The sequence below is a fragment of the Limulus polyphemus genome, unplaced genomic scaffold (assembly GCF_000517525.1).
Source record: "Limulus polyphemus unplaced genomic scaffold, Limulus_polyphemus-2.1.2 Scaffold39, whole genome shotgun sequence".
Classification (NCBI taxonomy): Eukaryota; Metazoa; Arthropoda; class Merostomata; order Xiphosura; family Limulidae; genus Limulus; species Limulus polyphemus.
This window is the reverse complement of record NW_013665649.1, coordinates 173317-180589: the sequence shown is the minus strand read 5'-3', so window position 1 is coordinate 180589 and position 7273 is coordinate 173317. Positions and strand designations below refer to the sequence as shown.

Here is a 7273-nt window from a genome sequence, read left to right as displayed (position 1 = left end):
AAAGGTAAGTACTATATTTCTTGTTTTTCATGTATATTTTTTATATATTGCTATAAAGGTAACTAAAATGTAAAAATTAGAAACATATCAGGTTAAAATAGGTGAGATAATGAAAAAAACAATAGTTATAATAATTCTTTGAGATATGCTGACTAGTAGTTTGTGTATTAGGTCATCCAATGCGGTAACTTGTGCTACATATTCATCAAGTGATTTAGAACTTGTATGGCAGGATTATTAGTTACACATGGTTCAACGGGCAATAATACAATAAAATTAAGTATAAACAGATGTGTCTGTTATGAGTCTTAAGCTATTTAGGATAAATAAATGTAGTCCTGTTACAATTTGCAGTCATTTTAGAAAGGAAAAAATGGGTAAATTATTTATTTCTTATTTTTTTATGGTGGTTACAAGTTTGGTCAAATTGATCAGTTCCATATAGAGTTAGGATATGGAAAAGAACAGTTAAAAATATAAAGTTTAACTGGAAAAAAATATTTGATATTTATTTAGGAGGTTTTAGAGGTTACACAAATGAAATTTGAAAGTTTTTAGATGAAGGAAAGTATTTTTAATCTTAACATGGAAATCACTTTGCACTTGGAGAAATTTTGACTGTGTATAAAAGACTTGTAATGTTTACTGGAAGCTTGCCAAATTTCATGAAGATATGCATACTTATTAAAATTTATAGTATGGAAACTCTGATGGTTATTTTGGGGTTATATGGTTGGCGTAATACACCGACCCTGTATGGAAAGAGTTAATATAGATTCTACCTCCTATTTACTTCTGGACCCTTCTTTCTTTCCTATGTTGGGAATCTAGATTACTGTCTATCCAGTGGTTCAACAACACCCATGAAACCTTGAAGTTGAAAATTTAAATGGAGTTAAAATAGATGCTAACCTCTAGCTAAATACATTATTTCTCATAATTACTAAAGTTTTTGTTTACATAATAATAAATATAATTCAAAGGCAGTTTAATAGATGTCCTTCTGTACATGTTATCTCTTGTTGGCAGTTCTCATTGATAGAAAGTGATTTTGAATCTCTCATGAATTCACAAAATGATTTAGTAAAAGGTAGGAGCAAAAAGAATGTGGAGTGACTGAATGTCCAAATTTAAACTTGCTATTTACATTGAGTTTATTACTTGTACTGTTTTAAAAATATAAACATGTTTAACCCTTCTCTTTTTTAGCAGTGGTGTTATACAGTTTCATTTCACTGGTCCATAGTTAGACATTCTAAGATGTCTTTGAATTACATAGATAACATAGTTAGCATTTGGTTGATAACAACTGGGTGTTGGATTTACAAATGTGCAGCCACTTGTCTTTGCTATTGCATAACTTGTAGGGCATTTGCAAAGGTTTATTGGCTTCTCCCATTCAATCATAGAGGTATGATTGTATGTATGTATGCGTGTATGAATGAAGTTTGGCTGGAAATGACTTTTAAAAAACAACAACATACATTTGGAACGAAATATTAGTACAGACATGAGAAGGCTGTGGAACTGAAGAGGACACATAAAATTGTTGAAACTAGTATATTAGTCTTTGTACTAATATTTTGTTCTGAAAGTTTGTATTTTTTTAGTTAATTTAGCTAACCTACATGGTAATGTGTATTTTATTCTACAAATACATTTTCTTTTTGTTGAATGCTAAGTAATTGTGAGTTTTAATTAATTATTTATCTAGTAAACAGTTATTTTATATTCAATATGCTTAGTATGTGCTTCTTTTGTAAATGCTGTAAAATAATGCTAACACTTTTTTTTAAATTGTTAAATTGTTTTTAATTTTTTAAATAGTAATTTTAGTACACCTGTTTCCATGTATTGATTTTGCTTTCGTGTACTGTATCTGATTTTTCAAACAATTTTAATGTATTTTTAATAGTGTGGTCTAGTGAGAAAAATATTAGATAATATATGCTATAAGTTAAACACTTGAACTTGTTAAACCGGGTGAGAGATAAATTTTTGTGTCCATTATATTTTCTTTAAGGCCACCCAGTGGCACAGTGGTATGTCTGTGGACTTACACAGCTAGAAACTGTAGCTTTGTGCTTAATTTCAAACAAACAAACATTTTCTTTAAGAGTAAAAAATATAATAATGTATATAAATTTGACCTATATTATTGTTGTACTTTACCATTCATGTATAAAACTAATACTGGAGGAATTGATATGGAAGCACTTTATAGACTGATTTGTTATAATATTTTGCAACTGTATATTTTAACTTAAATTTAATGTATGCAATATGCTACTTGCAGAACATTGAGACAGAGGAAGACTTACTTGTGTTGGCAAACAGTGACATAGCTCAACTTTGTGGAGCTCTTATTGTGTTGTGGCAGCAATTTCTAGAGGTCGTTGTGAATCAGGAAAGGATTAGACAACACCTAGCCCAAGAACATCATCAGCAACGTGTGAAGCATTTTTCAGAGGCTTTTTTTGTAATTAAAAAACCACGTATGTCAGCCCTGAGCTGTGATGATTTCAGGTACTCTTGTGTACATGCTATTTAGAGTTTCTATGCAGTTCTTGAAAGAGCACAAATTATATTTGAACAAATAAGGTACACTGTTGGCATTTTGAAGTGCAAGTAAATTTCCCGAAATTTTTATCAGTCATAAAAATAAAGCACAGATAAAACATTATTTTGTAATATATAATTAAGAAATGTTAGTCTTGTGATCATAAATATAAATAAGTACATAAACAATAATTTAAAAAAAAGCAAACAGATAAAGTCCATAGCAATATTACTTAACTCTTTTCTATACAGGCTCCTTCAAGTTGATTGATCTTGCAACCACCAGGTAATCGTGAAAGTAAACATACTATAACTTTTAGTGTAGTAAGCATATCATCATGAAATTTGGCATGTTTTTAGTAAACATTACAAGTCTTTTATAAACAAGAAAATCAGGTCCTACTCACATTTCAGTGGAACTTAGAGCTATTACTTTGTGTCTCTGCCAACAGTATTTTATCACATATGCCATGCCGTGAATGCTATCCCACCCCTACATGTTGTAACACAAGACTTTTTCCTCAAATAGAGACTAAGTAGTGTTTTCAGGTGGTAGGGTAAGGAACAAACAATTCTGGTAATTATTGTTTGGAGGTATTGCATACACTTTTGGAAAGTCTGGAATATGCTGTGTCCAAAAATGCAATTCATATGATGGTAACATATTTTATTTGGGAGTTATGAGCAGTCAAAGTGACATGTAGGTTTGGAATAGCTACACCAGTTTTCTAGCAATGGTCACACACACACACACACACACACACACACACACACACACACACACACTGATTGATTATTTTTTTACATTTTCAAATAAAATTATGTGACCTTTCTTTGTCTGTTTGTGGTTGGAGATCATATTCATGATCTTCTTATCTGGCAGAAGGCTACTACTACAATAATTACTATTTTTAAATGCCAACACAGCATTTGTAGTCTTGACAGATGGATTTAACAAGGGCTGTCAAAACATCTGTCATGACAGCTGCACAAGTTGCAAGTTGAACGTCTTGGAACTACACTTACGGGTAATTGAGAGAATAATGGTGATTGATGGGGACATGCCAACGAGTAGCAAAGCTCAGTCACAGTAATTGAAACTTGGAGCTATCTGCTGAACATCTGTTGGGCTCTTATTTGTAAAAAACACATGCAATGACATGTAAAGAGAAAAGCTCATGTAGTAGACCCATTAGTTATACAAGAAGAAATAATGACATTAACCATGGGGTTTTTGTTGATAATGTGGTTAGTCATAACTCTGTCAATTTATGTCCAACTTGGAAACTGTAAATTTTATTCATGATATCACATCGTATTCTACATCCTGTATATGTTTCACCAAAATTTAATAAACATTTTATATTGGCTTCTCTGGTTGAGAGAAAGATCCTGTGTTAATGTGTAATGCACCAGTCTATTATGTAATCAGTATTAAACTGTAGCACTCCACTAATAAGAAGCAACACATCCTTCATGCACGGTGTACCCCCTTTGAGCATGTTTAGTATACCAAAGGCTTATTTTTTCCTTAGCACTGCTTGGATTCAGATGTTGTTATTTTCACTACTCATTACAGAATTTTTTCACTTGTTATTTTAAATTTTTAGTTATCATTAGAATTTATAGTTTTTCTTCACTTTATTTTTTTGATTTGGTGAAAGAAAGATACAAAATTTTAAACTTTTCAGTTAAAACTTCTGATTAGAATTATTATTATTTCTTCCATTAATTGGATTTTTTTTTACTCAAATTATGAGATGTGTTCCAAAGTTTGTGACATAGTTCCTTTGACAGGAATATTTCTCATCGTTATTCAACCCAGTGTTTCGATTTTCATAATTAATCTAAATTTATGTCAATGACCAATGCTTGTATACCATGGACACACCAGACCTATTTAACCCTATCACACCTAGTAGGGTTTTTATGCTACTCAACAGCAAAATTGCATCACTGAATTAATACAATTATAGAGAAGTTATTTGAAGTATGTTTCCACATTTTATTTTTTTTACATAATAATGTGATATTTTATTGTTTTTACTAAATGTTTTATTTAATTAAATTTAAAAAGAAGTTTAACAAAAAAAAATCCAAAATATGTTTTAGGCTGCAAATAAGTGCCCCTAAAAGTTAAATATTAGTCTTTGGAAATTTTAAAACTTTTCCTACCATAATTACAACAAATTATTCTGCTTTCACCAGTTTGGACTGTAAATCAATGCTCCTGGATGTATGCAACCTTAGTTTTAAACATTTTTAACCAAATCCTTGTCGCGTATGCCTTATTAATCATGATCTGATGTAAAAATCTGTATCTCATAGTTAGCAAACCACAGGATGATAAACTATGCATTTGATGAGAGCTCTTTTCCTGTACTTTAGAATGCTGTATAGAGGATGGGATTTATTTTAGTACTTGTTGTGAAGCAATTGAGAGAAATGTTGGAGAAAGGGGTTGGTTTGTAAAAATGTTTGAAATAAATGTTTTTCTGAATAATTTCACTATCAGCTACATGACTTTATTTATAGCAACTAAAAACATGCTGTATCATTTAATTATTTATTTTAATCATCATATTGTAGTATTAGCTGAAAATAAATACAGGGTGGCCAAAATTATCTTACCTATTTTAAATTTAATAATTAACTATGGCAATACAACCATGTAGTTTTCAACATCTTGTAGCCCACCTCAAATAGTTTTTATCTAATCTATATCTGATTTCAGACCATGTTTGGTGTGTCCACAGTTACAGTGGCTATGGCGTTCGTTATCCTGGTTTTTACTTCCATGATATTTGCTATTGGTGTGAGATACACAATATTTTTAACATACTCTCATACTTCTTTCTTGTACTGGCATCTGTAATTATGCTGCACCACAGTCACTAACTTGGTATCTGCAAGTTAAACATTGTGTTGAGCCTTTTCTTGCATGGTTGCCATTTTACAGTGTAACACTACTCAGCAGAGTGGATACAAAACATGACAATAAAAACTGTGCGAGTTGGGCTGCAAGATGTTGAAAACTGTAAGACTGTATTTCTTTAGCCATTCAATTATTAAATTTTAAAATAAAAACTATAATTTTGGGCCATCCTGTACTTTTATGGATGGCTAAGGGCAAGACCTTAAACATGAATTAGGCTTAGTGCTTTGATCTGGAAGAGTTTATAGTGATTTTATAATATTTTGTATTTAATCAGTTGAATTTAAAAAAATAATTTGGTTGAATTTTTATATTTAGTTCATAATCAAAATTTAATTCACTATTCAGAAAGATGAGCTTGTGACAACTGTATTTTATACTACTACTAGTACTATGATAGTTAGGCTACTTGTAATGTAACTATCAGTTTACTAATTTTTCTTTCTCCTGTTTATTATCTTTACTCTCTATAGTCTAAGACCTTTACTTCTTTTTCTATGTAAATTAAAAGTAGACTGATATATAAAATAATTTATTTTGATATTTTGCAAAAAAAGTTATAAAGACAGAAAATGGAATTACATAAAACTATATATAAAAGTTACAATCCAAGATACATAAACAAAACATGAGTCTCAATGATGACCACAATTAATAGGTATTTATGAGTAAAACTGTAAAGTGTAAGTAGGATAAATAAATAAACCAGATTTGTAAATAAATAAATCTACTTTATACAGTTTAGTACAAGTGATGAATAGAATGCAAAATAAATTAAAATTGGATTTCAACATAGGTTACTAAAATAAAATTTTTTCAACTGTCTGGTAATGACAAACAATCAAAACCAAACTGTTAAGTCATACAGTAAAAACTTTATTATATAGTTTTCTACAAACCATGAGTAGAATGCAAAAATAAATTAAAACTAGTTTAACATTGTTATAGAAATATATTTGGAGATAAATAAATAAGTACAGTGAAGAACTTACATTCCAACTGTAGATTTATACACTATTCAGATAGATGTACACTGAAAACTTTATTATACAGTTTCATACAAGTGAGTAAATGCAAAAGTAAATGAAAATTGTATTTTAACGTTATTACCATAAAGTTATCTGAAGAGAATTGAAACTGTGATGACCTTTCATGCAAACTGTAGATTTGTACAATATTCAGATAGATGTATACTGAAAACATTGTTGTACAGTTTCATACAATGAGTAGATGCAAAAATAAAGGAAAACTATTGTTCAACATTGTTACCAAATAACTGTCTGGAGATGAATAACTAAGTGTAGACCAGTAGTTGAAACCAAACCATGAAGAGCTTACATACAAACTGTAAGGTTGTACACTATGCAGGCAAATACTTAAAACTTTGTACAGAAATTTAAACACAAAATATGTATAAAAATAAACTGAAAAATAAGCACAGTAATGTATAATAATTAAAAAATATTTTCAAGGTACACGAAAAATACAAATGTTGTTGGTTATCTCAGGATTGAAAATTAAATGCAGATTGTCTTACAGCTAAAATTTTCTACTGGAATAATTGCCAGGTGGATTCTGTTATTTATATTTTTATTTCTTGTGGTGGAGATGAAGAAAAGTAGATCTGACTTTTTGTGTGTCACTAATTGATATATATATATATATATATATATATATATATATATAGTTATTTACTACCCTATATATATTAATTTATTTGTTTCTACGTTAACCTAAATTATTCGTAGTATGTCACAAGAAAGTTAAGGTTAAACGGTA

General features: G+C 29.7%; 1 pseudogene; it reads left to right on the top strand.

Annotated features, from left to right (window-relative positions):
• The window catches only part of LOC106461443, a 70387-nt pseudogene that overhangs the window by 26352 nt on the left and 36762 nt on the right, over nt 1–7273 (top strand).